Below are 14,476 nucleotides of genomic sequence, written 5' to 3'. Positions count from 1 at the left end.
TAGTTAACCCATTCTGTTGAAACAACCCATAGGCAAACCCAGACATAAGTATTTAGCTATTAGTATAGTTGATATAATTTGTCTTCAGATTAAAAGCTAGCTACATAACAAACCTGACAAGGATAATTTTGCAAGATAGTGAGCCAATTCACATGCTCTCAAATCCAAAAATACTGTTGGGGCAGCAGGGTCATATGTACACTCCCTATCCCAACAGCACATAGTGTGCAATGCATGGTGCACAGATATGTACTTACTATGTATTGTTTCCCCACCCCCCTTTCTAAAGCTCATAATAACCAGGCATGGATGCATACTCTGACATGCAAAGTGGATGCAAAGGCAATCTGCTGCTCCACCACATAAACATTATTCCCAAATTTAAGACTGGTTCACCAATCCATAGAAATTGAATCAAAATAAGGAATAGGATTAAAGTTTCAGAAATCATACCTTGCATGTTAAACAGGGTTTTCAATTATGACAGCTAAAATGTCAGTAACTTGTACTTTAGCCCAAACAACTTACTAGAAAAGAACACTTTAGGGTGCAATCCTATGCGTGTTTAGACAGAAAAAAGTCCTACAAGTCCCAGCATGCTGGCTGGGGCATGCTGGGAATTGTAGGACATTTTCTCTGTCTAAACACGCATAGGATTGCACCCTTACTTGTTATTAAGGCATCTTTGAAAAAGTTTATCAACATGTTAGCACAGTTTACATGCAACAAGTACAGTCAATTTTACAAACACTGTATCAGACTCAGCTCTATATCTGTGGAATGGGAACAAGTTGGGAGAGTAAGTGTAATAAAGCTTTGCTAACCACTGGGAATAGCTTGAGTGACAGCACCAGCAAGCAGCCTAGTCATTGCACCAAGTACCTCTTTATTCCACTAGACATCCAAAGAGCCATGTGCCTTCCTCTACCCTAAATAAGAGAAAGATGTAGCCTGCAGCCCAAACACCTTGGTCACCAAGCCTTCAGCCTTTGCCGCAGGAGGCAAACCACTGATTAGCATCCAGCAAAGAAGCAATGATGAGCTTGGAAATGAACTGCTAGGGTCACAGCCTTAAAAAAAGGCAATTCAAATCACAAGCGAAAGGTAAACAGCAGCAGCTGGTAAAGGAAAACCTCAGAAATGAACACTTGCCAGATCCACAACAGAAAGTGGCAAGCTGGACTCTCAGGGAAGGGCTGCCCATCTAAACTAGACTAGCCACAGAAGAGCCCAAGCCAACACAAGATCTAGGGAAGGAAGTGCTGAAGGCCCCGCAAAAGAGCAGAGAGTGAATAACCCGATCCCCAGAAAAAACAGAAATGATACACAAGATTACAGAGCATGTATACATGAAATAACAACCTGGCCGTTAGGAGCCTGGCGTTTAGTAGAGAACCACAAAAGGGAAACAAGATCATACTGCATCAGGAACCTCACCTAAACTTAACTTGTTGAAACTACAAGCAGATAGGGTACATCCAAACAGGCCTTTAATTTTAAAAAGTCTTCATTTAAAAGGTTTCTGAGTTGCCTTTTAGGATAAACCACCAAAGGCAGCATACAACAAAACTTAAAACAGCAATACATAACAATAACAGTTGCAATAAGAATAAGTCTTGCTTTTGTTCAGTCAGATGGGAGAGAATTAAGGGTAGCTATTCCTCCATTCCTCATGTAATGTGGAGGAACTGTGTTGCATTTTTTTTTATCCAAAACCCAAAGACATCAGGTAAGTGTAAGTTGGTATATTGAAGTTTGTATATGAATTAGTAAGTTGGTATATTAATTGCCTACCACGGGGAGGTAAGCAATTAATGTAGGCCTTATTGTGCCACACACTAGTCTTGTTACAAACACAAGAAAACTTTCATTAGCAACCTGTTCCAAATAATTCACAGTTTTTAAAAGGAGGACAGCATCCAATAGCGCTCAGGAATCTGAATAAAGCTTGTAGATCAACATTGTCACCCAGAATCAAGGCTAAATTTGGAACAAGGAACTGGGTATGAAGACCTGCCACAAACACAAATCATGGACACTTCAGCAAGTTATGTTTAACAGTGAGGGAATACTAGGAGGCATGTACATCAGTATGGAGTTCAGAACTGTACCAAGTAGCAAACACAGCAACCAGTCCAAGAAAGCAAGCTACAGATCTTTCTCGATTGCTACTTGCCAATCCTATTGAACTGATATTGAAACAATATTTTAGCACCTTAGTACAAAAAAAGAGTGTTCAGAAATGAAAAGAAGGATGTAAGATTTATCATCTGTCTTACTCCGTATAATTCAGATACTGTTTTTGTTCACTTGCTCTAAAATTCTCAGCAGTATTTTTCGTGATTAACCAAGTCTGCCCATCTTATAAGTTTAGCACCTAGACGAACTATGCAGGAACAATTTCTGTAACACTCAGATTCTGCCACAGTTCAAGACATATTAACAAGCAATAGTTTGTTGTTACACCTGAACCAGAACACTGTAAGCCAACTTCAAGTTGCTCTGCTTTGAGAATGGGCAAGTGTTTCCACTATCATGAATTTTCACAATAAGCTCACACTCTGCCTTACTCTGTACTTTCTGTCGATTCCACCTCCTCTCAGAAGACATATGAGTGCGTGTGGTACTAGTCATCCCTGCTGAATGTTTGAGGTGTATGAACTGTAAAGTTCTCCATTTTTAAAAAAAAACTGAAAAAGTATTTTCTGCATGGGTGGTAAACAAGGTAAACCTTCAACAATGGGATGGGGTGAAATGACACCAATGAAATCAAAGGACAGCTTTTCTGGCAAAAATTATCCAAATATATGGGAGATTTACTTATAATACAGTAGTTAAAAGAGCGGACTGCCAGAAAAACCTGTGACCCACTCACAAATTCAAGACACAAAGCATTGTGGACAAGCCATGGATTCTTTAGATTTTCAAGGCCAGCAGCCATTAACCAATTCAGTGTCAGTGGATTTTTAAAAATATATAATAATGGACCACCAACATAAATGAAGTCTTAGAGTGTTACATTAGCAAAAACAGGCATGATCTTGCCTTCAAGCAGTTTACAATCTAAAATAGACAATGGGGAAACCAAAGGAAATAATCAATGTGGGCAAATCCTCTTACATGTACTTAATGGTTGCAGCCAGGAATGAGTATTAAAGGGATAAGTAAGTGTGGAGTAGTGGTGAGAGTGTTGGACTGAGAGCCGGGAGATCTGGGTTCTAGTCCCCACTTGGCCATGGAAGCTCACTGGATGACTTTGGGCCAGTCACAGACTCTCAGCCCAACCTAACTCACAGGGTTGTTGTCGTGAGGATAAAATGGAGAGGAGGAGGGTTATGTATGCTGTCTTGGGTTCCTTGCAAGAGGAAAAAAGGTGGGATATAAATGCAATAAATAAATAAGCAAGTCATATCCCCCATGGAAACAACGGGGTTTGAGGAGGGATTTGAAGGAAAGGAGAGAGGTGGCACCACATACATACATATTCAAGGATGGAGTTCCACGTATAAAAAACAACAAGACAGAATGGGTGAACTTGCCCAGAAAGCAAGAGACTCTTGGGTGGCAGAGCTGAAGAAGTGGAAGTCAATAGGAGGATGACAACAAGGGATTGATAGTCCAGATATGACAAGGCCATCTTGATCTTTAAACACAGAACCAAGTTCCATAGCCACATTAGCTTATTGCAACAAAAATATGAGTTTTGCAAAAGCTTAAATACAACCAAATTTGTGGCATGAGCATGTATAGCCAAAAAACTACTTCAGACTGGGAGAAAGAAGCAAAGTTGGGTATAGACATGGCTTCAAGTACTGTGTATACCCAACAAAGTAGAACACCCACCAGCAGTTCACACAATGATGCGGCTCTGGCCTATGTCACAATTGTCTTAAGATATCACAGGTCTGCTTTTTGTGCTTTAAGTTCTGGGAATCACCCCATATATACTTTAAACTCTCATCTGCACAACTGGTGCTATTAGAGGTAGCCTTTGTCTCCACCCACACTTAACATGTTCATTTAAATGAAATGCCAGATGTAAACCCTTCTAGACAAATCACTAGAATAACACCAGAAGACTGAGACAGTTACCCACACATGTGAATACATATGCAAATGACAGCTTCACTAAAAGGGAAAAGGGGCTGACAGAATGTACATACGACTCTTATCGGGACAGACCAATGGTTCATCTTGCTCATTACTGTCTTTTCCAACTGGCAGAGGTTCTGTGGCAGGAGTTGCTGCCAGCTCTGCTACCCAATATTGCCTTTAATTGAAGATGTCAGGGATTAAATCTGGAACCATATGCATGAAAAATATGTACTCCATCACTGAGATATAGCTAAGCCACATGGGATGAGAAAAGTGATGGAAAAGATAGCAGAATTAAGCAACACTCACATGTGAGCCCTGTTAAGTTCACAATAACCACCTATTACCAAGAGTTGTTAAGAAACAGGCTTATTATGGCATAAGCTCTCATTGATTAGATTCCAGTTCATCAGATGCATGAAGTGTTATTCCTCACTTCGCAGATATACACACATGCATTGGGGGGGGGGGATTGTAAACAGTACAGCAAGCAGCCATGAACTGTAAATGGCAACTGGCCTACAGAAGCTAAGCTTACATAGTTACTACATTTTTATCCTACCCTTCCTCCAAGGAGCTCAAGTCTCTTCACCCCACCATCCTGTGGGGTAGATTTAGCTGAGATGTGTGATCAGTCAAATGAATCCCACAGCTGAGCAGAGATTTAAATTTTCCTGGTCCAGGTCAGGTACATACACCAGGACCCCACACTGGCTCTCACATATATAACTAGTCAATTAGGCGACCACTTCATACATTCGATCAAACTAGGCTCTAGCCTAGTGAAAGCTTTTAATGCCCCCATAAGTCTGTTAGCTTTCAAGAAGTGTCACGAGACTGCTGTTTTTCGCTGCAACAAGACTTCATACGGTTACCCCGCCCGGACAAGATAAGAACAGAAGTGACCCCATTCACAACAGCTGTCACTCACAATACCACCGTGTCATCTTACTAAATATGGGTATCTTTTAACGGGGGGAGGCGGGGGGGAATACTGCCAATCTCCCTATTATTAAAGACGATGCAGAGCCGCTAATGTAATAGGTCTTCTTTCTCCATCCATCCCTGACTGCTCGGCGGACTCCGCCTCGGCACGGGAGAAGGGAGAGATCCGTTCGCAGCCCTTCCGTTCTCCTCGCCGTCCCGGCCCTCCCTCGCCCTCACCGGGGTTGCCGGGCGGGACACCGCCCAGCCTCACCCCGATGGGCGTTTCCACGCTCAGCCGCATCTCTTCCCTCCCTCCCGTCCGTTATACTCACCCCTCCGGCGTGTCGCTCCCCTCGGCCCAGGCGGAGGAGGGAGGGGTTTGTGTGGGACTAGAGACGGGCGCGGCTTTCGGACCCACCCGCCTCATTCACAAAAATGTAATAAACAAACAAACAGGTAGACAGCGGCGCTCTACAGCACACGCTCCCCTCAGCAGCCGAAAGGGCGGCTCCCTCCACTCGCGGCCGGGGGGGGGAGGGGGCCAGGCCAGAGCAGGTGTCGATCAAGGGCCCAAGGCCCGCCCTCTGCCCTTTAACAGGAACGGGATGCTAAACGCCCAGCCCGCGCCCGCTTCGACGGGCTCCTCGCCCAGCCAGGGGGCACGATGGCTCAAAAGCACCCGCCAAGACAGCAGACGGGGCCCTGATTGGTGCGCTACGGCGTCAGTCTCCCCACAGCCCTGGACAAGCTATTCGCCCCCTCGCATGCCCCCTCCCGTGACTCGAGTCTCACCGAGCCAACGGACAAGAAGACGGCCGCACACTTTTTACACATCGGCGGACGTCCACGCGAAAGCGCCCCATCCCTTTAAGGGGCCCCATCAGCCAGCCTCGAAACCGGAGGACAAAAATGCCCCCCTTCGGTCTCTCGTTTAAAGGGAAAGTGCAGATAACGACCGCAGAATAATGACCGGCCTCGTAGCGGGGTCTGCCGGGAAGCCGCGCCGGACACTGACCTGCGTCTGAAGACAAAAGGCTCGAGCAGGGACGGAGAACGAGCGACCCTCGCAGGAGCCACCGTGGGTGGGGGAGGGGGGAAGAAGGGCCCTTGGCGCTAGCACAGCGGTGCGCGCGCCGCCAACGGAATCAGCCCGTGACGGGACCCGCCATCTTGGAGCTTTCAGATGGAAAGTCACGTGGTGCAAACCTCTTTTTTATTTTTTCCTTCCTTGGGCCAATCAGGGAGCGGGGCTATTAATAGCATCGTCCCCCCCCCTTTCTTCCCTTCCCCCTATTCTCTCTTCTTCTTCTTTCTCCCCCACCGGAAGTGGAGTGGAGGCGAGTTTTGCAGCCGCGGGTTATTTGGCTGATTTAGGAAGCAGGGGGCGTGTCTCTGAGGCTGTGCTCGGCCCGCGCATCCCCGGGGTCATCTCTCTCTCCTCTCGCTCTCGCACGCCCGTAGATACGATGACGCCGGGGAAAACAAAGAGCCGCGCGGCGGCGGCGGATCGCCTCGTCCTCTTCCCTTCCCCCCGCCCCCGGGACACCCCCCTCCCGGGTCACCCACGGGCGTGGAATAAACCCCAACGTGGCGGAGCGCGTTCGACGCTCGGTTGGTGGGCTCTCATTTCACAGGTGCGGCTGTGGCCTCTTGCTCTTCAGTGGTTTGGTGTCGTTGTATGCAAAAATCCAACCGCGTTCCAGGAGCCGGGCTGCACCAAGCACCGTCCGACAGCGCGGTCGTTAATTCGGAAGCAAATCCCACTGAATGTAAAGGAACTGACTCCGAGGTATAGGGCTGCATTTGCCCTTGCATGGGATGTAACACCGCGGAATCTACTTCTGAGTAAACATGAGTCCGCCCTCCCTTTTGGGGGTGGTACTTATTGCAAAGCGATAGGTATTGCCTTGCTGTCCATGTATTATTATTTTTTATCGTTCAAGCCATAATAAGCAATTTAGTCCCTCGGGTACTCGCATTTTTTTTTTTACACTGAAGCTAACAATGCTACTAGGTTTTCCCACATTTGTCCCCTACAAATATATTTAGTATTTCAAAGAAACATTTCTGATTCCCATTATCGTGGGGGAAATAGCCTCTCCATCACAGATTAGGTATTGATTTACAGAGCAGTCCTAATCCATGTTTACTCAAAAGTAAGTCCCACTGCATTAAAAAGAGCTTACTCCCAGGTAAGTGTATATAGAATTGTACACACTTACCTGGGGTGGGTGGCTCACACATCACCAAAAAAAGGGCTCATATTTGCGTAACATTTGAATATTCCAATTTATATACATAGCTGCAAATTTAGAAATCATTACTATTATTTAAATAGAAATACCTCTCACCACTGCGGGGTAGAATGTGACCTGATGACCTATGTGCCTGCTCAGTCTGCTGTCCATGTGCTGTTGATGGACAACTTCAAGGATCCCGATCTCCCTTCTTATAGTGCTTTATTTTAACCCGAACTTGAATGGAAGAGTCCTTCAACTAGAGGACCGTCATCTGTAAAGCAGGACGTATGGCCACCATAACTAGCAAGTAAGTCCTGTTGAATCAGTGGGGCTAACTTTTGAGGAGACACACACAGTAGACACGTTACTGAATTCAGCATTCGCCCTACCTCAGGCCACACTTTGAATGTAGCAAAATTAAAGGGCAACAAGTTGTTAGTTTATCATTAGTTATTTAGTTTATCATTTTAGATTGTAAGATCTTGCGGCCAGAGAGTTGTGTTACTTTGTAAATGTAAACCATGTACATTTTATAGTGTTATATAAATTATTATTTACCATTGTGGAGATGGAAGACCATCTGGATTTTCCAACAGAGGTACAATATGATCCAGTTTGCTCATAATTATAACCCACAAGTTATTGAAATCTGGGTTGTTGTGTGCAAACCCAGCCGTTTTAACAAACCATGGTTTGTTAACTACAAACAACCCAGAAAAATAACCCATAATGACCCAGTTTGCATGTAACGGCTAACTGGGTTGTTCCACCCATAGTTAGCTATGGCCATCCAGCAGTGAGCTGCCTCCTGCATGCTCATCGCTTCCACTTCCTTAAACAGCCCAAGGACGCCCCATTTCTGTGTTGTTATCATTATGTCCAAACCTGGAAACTCTGGGTGGTTTAGGGGTTAAAGAATCCAGAGGTAACCCAACAACAAACCATGGGTTAACTCTGAGTTGTTTAACATCTGAAGAACCCAGTGTTTCCAGGTTCAGATAACAGTAACAGCCCAGGAATTGTTCTTTACAATTATCCATGTTCCCTATAAAACATTTTTATAAGGAAGTTTCCCATCATCACCACAGTGTTCTGGAAGAAAAGTCAAGCATAGTAAACTCCAGAGAGGGTGAACAACAATTTCTGTTCATGGGTGAAGATTGCATGGGTTGGTGGGATAGGCTGTAGCTTAAGAAACAGACTAGAAGTCGGTGCTCATTATTTTGTGTTGTGCAGGGAATTATTCTATTTATATGTGGTTGGAATTTCTTACCAGTATCAATGGACTAGAGCTTTCATTGGAATTGTTAGGATTATCCCAGGACAGCTCTTTCTGGCAGGGACATCCAGCAATTAGCTTCAAGTTGTCCATACATTTCCAAACTGCCCTTTGCGAGGGCTGGATCTGTATACAAAGCTATTTATACAAGTGCTATAACAAAGGTTCCTCTTGCACATTGGGAAGAGAAGGAGAACAGAGGGCTTTGCCTGTATGAATAACTGCTCAGCAAAGTGAAGGTGGGATCCAAGCTTTTCTCACTGAATTTGGGCTTGGAGCTAGTTAGGCTACTCTAGCTCCTTTTTCCCTTCGACAATATTACCAGCTGCCAAAAATGGCACTTCAGGTTCTGCCCCTCCGTCACATTGACACTCTTCAGGTTTGCTCCAAACCTGCACATACTCAATTGCATATCCTGAAGCCAAGGGCTGGATCGGTATACAAAGCTATTTATACAAGTGCTATAACAAAGGTTCCTCTTGCACATTGGGAAGAGAAGGAAGACAGAGGGCTTTGCCTGTATGAATAATTGCTCAGCAAAGCGAAGGTGGGATCCAAGCTTTTCTCACTGAATTTGGGCTTGGAGCTAGTTAGGCCACTCTAGCTCCTTTTTCCCTTCGACAATATTACCAGCTGCCAAAAATGGCACTTCAGGTTCTGCCCCTCCGTCACATTGACACTCTTCAGGTTTGCTCCAAACCTGCACATACTCAATTGCATATCCTGAAGCCAAGGGCGTAGCTGTTGTTGTGGAAAACCTTTGGCCTTATATAGACTGTGGAAACAAGTCCCAGTGTTTTGGCAGAAGGTGCATTTCTACACTGTGCACAATTTCATCTATTCCTGTGACAGGTCTTAACATAGCATTCATAGATGGTACTACTACCACTACAAAAATCAGTAACGCCCCTCTGGTTCCACAGGGACATTGCAGGTTTCTGATAGGCACAGAATATCTGTTATGGCTTTCCCCTGTCAGCCCATCCATGACTGTCAGGTGCTACATTTGTATCCTGGACAGCAGGATCCCCAGACTGAGTGCTTATCTATTTGTGGCATCAGACTCTACTGCTAAAGAGAGAAAACAGTTCCCTAAAACTCTAATGAGTAATTTTTAGTGAGTTTGGTTTAACAGTGGTAAAGTTTAAGTCTGATTTGGTTCCTGGGTTCCTGTTCATGCCCTATAAGCAATTGGCAGGCAACCTCAATAAATGTAACCAATAAAAAATTAGATCCAGTATTTAATAGAGCTCATAAGCATGAAATTTAATAACCAGGAGATAAATCTACGTATATAACATTTGACAGCATGCCTACAAGAGAGCACACGTGTCAGGAGCTGCTATGCTAGAATCAGGATCCCACAGCTCTCTGCACAGTTGGCCTGTGCAGTGAGCCATCAGGATTTGAACACCTTCCTGATTCCCAGGTAATGGGCTGGTTCTATGCAACCAGGCTGGCGAATGGCCCTCTCTAACAGGAAGGGCTAAAAAAATGTTCCATTTTTAGGCCGCTAATTTGCCTGGGCAACAACTGTCTTCCTGTCTCTGGGTTGGCCCCATGTTCCATTTTGACCGCTGCCTGTGGCTCAACCCTGATGATATGCTAGTACATTGGACAGTCTTCTCTTGCCATCATAGATGGGAGAGATCCCATTGGAGAATGGACATGGCATTTGGCTGTGTTGTTCCTCTGTGATCTATCACTTCAGAGAAATCTGCTCCAAATGTTTGTGCTTCTTAGGGGCTGCAGAGGAGAAAGCCAGAGAGGGCAGAAGACCAGCTGCAATGCCCTTGTGTGGTATCACCAGTAAAGGCATGCACCCTATCTTTCTTCTCACAATTCTGTGTAAGTTCTATTTCCCCATCCACCCAGCAGTGCCAAGCGTTCCAGTGATTTCACATACACAGTGCTAACACCACACACACTCACACACATTCTTTAGCACCTAATTTTCCTTTGAGGTTGGCAGGGAAAGCAGGATTTAGATTTTTTAAATTATAATTAATGGTCTTAGTTAAATAATTTGGACACTTTTTTGTTATTGAGCTCAGCCATGATGGCTTTGTACACATGTTGTCTATAATTTGACATTTGATTGGCATCACCTGAGCAACTTGTCTAATAAGTATCATTCTGAGAAAGGCTGCATGAGCAAGAGTTATAAGAGTAATAGGATCCTGCTGTGAGTGTGCTAGGCTATATGCCTTTATTGTCATCGAAGTTCCTAACCTATATGTCCTCTATGCTAATTGAATCGAAGAAGAGTTGCCTTCCTGCACTATGCAAAGCTTGGGAACTCCAGATACATGCAAACCTCTTCCTGACTACCACATCATCCACCCTTGTCAAGCAACCAATGACGGTACCTTGAAATTAGCCAATATAAAGTCTTGGCATGCAAGATTCCATGTGCGTGCCAGTAGAGCAGACTCATGCACAGCCTACAGATGGCACTATCCATTGGTACCCCCACATCACATATCCCACATCACATGGGATTTGCGGGCTGTGGAAGGCACAGCTATAAAAGCAACAACAAAGGGGAAGGTATAACCCCCCTTTCATTTCTACTTCATTAATCACAGCCATGCTCGCAGACACACCAAAGATCCCATCCATGGCTATGCAGCACTGGGGAAAGCCAGCATTCCTCTTTCTGCCGATAGCCCTCATGGTAGTGGTGATTTACTTGTCACAATGGCTACATAGGCCAGGCTAAAGTTGGGGTGCATGGGGCAGATCTTAAGCCTCTTGGCACAGATTTACAGCTACTTGATGGCCATGTTCCCTGCCTCCCCCTTATTGTTTACCTCCCCTGGAACACCAAATGTTCCTTCTTCCCTTTCCAGCTTCTGATTCCCACCTTGTCACACACATACACAGGATCATTGCACTGTCTGCACAGTTAATCGCTGTGGATGTGTTTGCAGCCTCTCACAGCCATAGTGGTGGGTGGTTCATTGTAACAGTCAAGTCAGCTTGTAGTTGTGGAGTGCAATTAGGCCAACTACCCGCTGTGTGCCTCGCTGTAAGCCCATGGGCAAATGCTCCCTTTGTGCTAAGTACTTCGTTGTATCAAAGACTGACTGTAACGGAACCAATAAAAAGGAAAAAAGCTTCCTTCAGAGAATGGAAGTCCTACCCAAATTAGGAGGACAAAAATTTGCACAAACTCTGGTAAAACAAATGTACATTAACAACAAGGCAAGCAAAAAATAATAATTCAAGGAACATATTGCTCTAATCATTAAGACCCACAAGAAAATGTTCTTTACTTATGTCAGAAGTAGAAAACCAGCTGGGGAGTCAGTGCCGGAGCTGGACCATGGGCAGCAGTCAGATGGGAGCCAGAAAGCAGGAGTTGTGCCAAGGAGTCAGAGCTGAGGGACCCAGCCAGGAGTAAGAACTGAAGAATACACTGAGAAACACCAGTGCCAGGGAGACTGCTGTTTCTCAGGCTAACTCAACCTAAACATAAAGCCCCTTATAGCCCTTCCTATCTAGGAAGAACCAGTGGCCAGATCATCATGACACAGAGCACATAGAGCTCAGATGAGGGTTCCCGGTTCTAGCCCAGGTGGTTCCTGATAAGCTGGTGAGGCTGTGAGATAATAAAGGGGTGAAAGGAGTTCTAAAGGAGAATAGGGTAACTGCAAAGTGGCTGAATGAATTAGTTGTGTCTATCTTTACTGTAGCAGATGTAGGAAAGACACTGTACCTGAACATTAAAAAAAGTTTATTACAAAGTATAATAGCCCAAAGAAAATACAAGACATACAAAAGCACATTAAGGGCACAATCCTATGGGGATAGTCAGCCGCCTCCAAACTCGGAAGCAGCTGACTATCCAATGCAGGGTGGGCAGAGCACGGAGGGAATATTTTCCATGCTCTGGCTGCCCTGCATTTGGGGCAAGATGACCGATTTCAGCTGTCTAGCCAGGGTGCTTCGGAACAGGAGGGGGAGGCCGGTTGGCTCATGGGAAGCATCGTAATGGCGCTTCTGTCCCCTCCCCACCCCACCCCCAGGCATGCTCCCTTTTCAGCCACTCCACGCTGCTCTTACGAGCGCAGAGCCAGGGGCAAACTGTGTCACCTATGAGGCGGCAGGGGAGGGGACAGGGAGTCGGTTTTCTGGGAACCAACCTCAGAGTGCCGGCTCCAAGCTCAGTCCCCAGAAATTGAAAAATACTATCGCCATCTAGCAGCGATAGGTTTGCACCCTAAAATATACAAAATACAAATGCAACATATAGGGAAAACGTTTCTTTGCAACAGCCATATTACACATGCGACAGCCTGTGTAATATTTTAATATTAAGGTTATCTCAGTCAGAACATAAAGGAATCAACAGCATCCCTCACTCAACCAAGGACAGAATTTGACAGGAAGGGCAGTGTCCTATGTTACCCATGCGCTAGCAGGACCTACCACTAGCACAATGGGAAGCTAGTGGTTCCTTATTATGGAAAGGGGCAGACCAGCAGAGTTTACAGAAGGGAGCTTTTCCGACCTGTCCCATTCCAGAAATTAGCATTTCCACTCATTTCCGGGGTTGCTTTAGGAAGTGCTAATTCCTATCATGCAGACAGTGGGTCCCACTGGTGCCATGGAACTAGCAGAGGCACAGGGTCTGTACAGGATACTGCCCAAAATAAATAACTGGCTTCCACAATGCACAGATGGTTCAATATTCTAAAACAGTCCTTTGGTAAGCAGTTAATTTAGTGAAGGGCACAATCCTAAGGGGATAGTCAGCCACCTCCAAACTCAGAGGAGGCCAACTATCCAATGCAAGGAGGGCAGAGCGTGGAGTGGATCTTCTCCTCTGCACTCCGACCGCCCTGCATTTGAGGCTAGACAGCCCATTTCGGCTGTCTAACTGGGGCGCCTCAGACCAGCAGGGGACGCTGGACAATGCATAGGAAGCAGCGTACCAGCACTTCCGTGGTCCCCTTCCCTGCCCCCAGGAACGCCCTGTTTTCAGCCACTCAGTCCACACTGCTTTTCCAAGCACAGAGCTGGGGACAAACCGCACCTCCTACGAGGCACTGGGGGAGGGGCAGGGAGTTGGATTTCTGGGAACCAACCTCAGAGTGCTGGCTCCAGGCTCAGTTCCCAGAAGCTGAAAAATCCTATGGCCATCTAGACACTGTCTAGCAGCCATAGGATTACACCCTAAATTAAATAAAATAGCTCAATTTAGCTATTAATTTCTGATAGGCTCCGTTTTTGCTTTCCAGTGCTTAGCAAATACTTTCCTGACAGTCACTAAAATATAGAGATTAGGAAGGTATTAGGAAGGAGATTAGGAAGATTAGGAAGGATGCATATGTTGAACATACAAAATTCAACAGACACTGACCTGGTTCGCATGAGACAACAGCCAATCGAGGCATAATTTACCCATGCAGGCTGTCACACTGGCTTGCCATGGCTTGTCATGTCATGTGAACCCAGGCAGTTGTTTCAGGGTTAGACAACTGTCAAATAACCCATGGCTTTTTAAAGGGTTATTTGAGGGTTGTCTAACCCTCAAAGAACCCCGCTACCTGGGTTCGCGCAACATGACAAGCCACGGCAAGCCAAGCGCCCATGGGCGCCCAGCACAATGTGACAGCCCCCGCAGGTTATTAAAGCCATGGTGGGTAGTCGTGACATGCGAACAGGCTTATAGTGTTAGAAAGGGTGTCAGCTGTTGAAATATCTACTTGTTGATTACCATTGTTCAGCATTTTCTGACTCTAGCACAGTGCCACCACATATGCAGAAAATCCCCTTTGGCTGGTTGGCAACACCAACACTTACCATTGGAAGTGTATACATTTTATGTATTTTCCAGTGTGCAAGGTACCCTCAGAAATGCCATCTTATAACTACTTTCTCTGATGTTCAAAGAAACTATGAAGTGAGATCTTTCCATGAAAAGGGA

The 14,476-nt window shown here is 45.5% G+C and overlaps 1 protein-coding gene across 13 annotated transcripts in view; it reads right to left on the bottom strand.

The window, feature by feature from the left end:
* HDAC4 (histone deacetylase 4) overlaps positions 1 to 6,217 on the bottom strand; it is a 240,882-nt gene extending 234,665 nt beyond the window's left edge. For 8 of the 13 annotated variants that reach the window (XR_014785743.1, XM_084819872.1, XM_084819909.1 and 5 more), the window contains exon 1: positions 6,038 to 6,217. The gene's annotated coding sequence lies outside the window, so the exon portion shown is untranslated. Of the gene's footprint in view, positions 1 to 5,354 lie in introns of all 13 variants that reach the window. The other 5 variants (XM_084819817.1, XM_084819852.1, XM_084819918.1 and 2 more) reach the window with 3 other exon arrangements.
* Positions 6,218 to 14,476: the final 8,259 nt, after the last annotated feature.

This window comes from Heloderma suspectum, chromosome 1 (assembly GCF_057233095.1).
Source record: "Heloderma suspectum isolate Gila_16-S chromosome 1, 16-S_ref, whole genome shotgun sequence".
Lineage (NCBI taxonomy): Eukaryota > Metazoa > Chordata > Lepidosauria > Squamata > Helodermatidae > Heloderma > Heloderma suspectum.
Note: the sequence above shows the minus strand (reverse complement) of the source record. Positions and strands in the feature narration are given on the sequence as shown.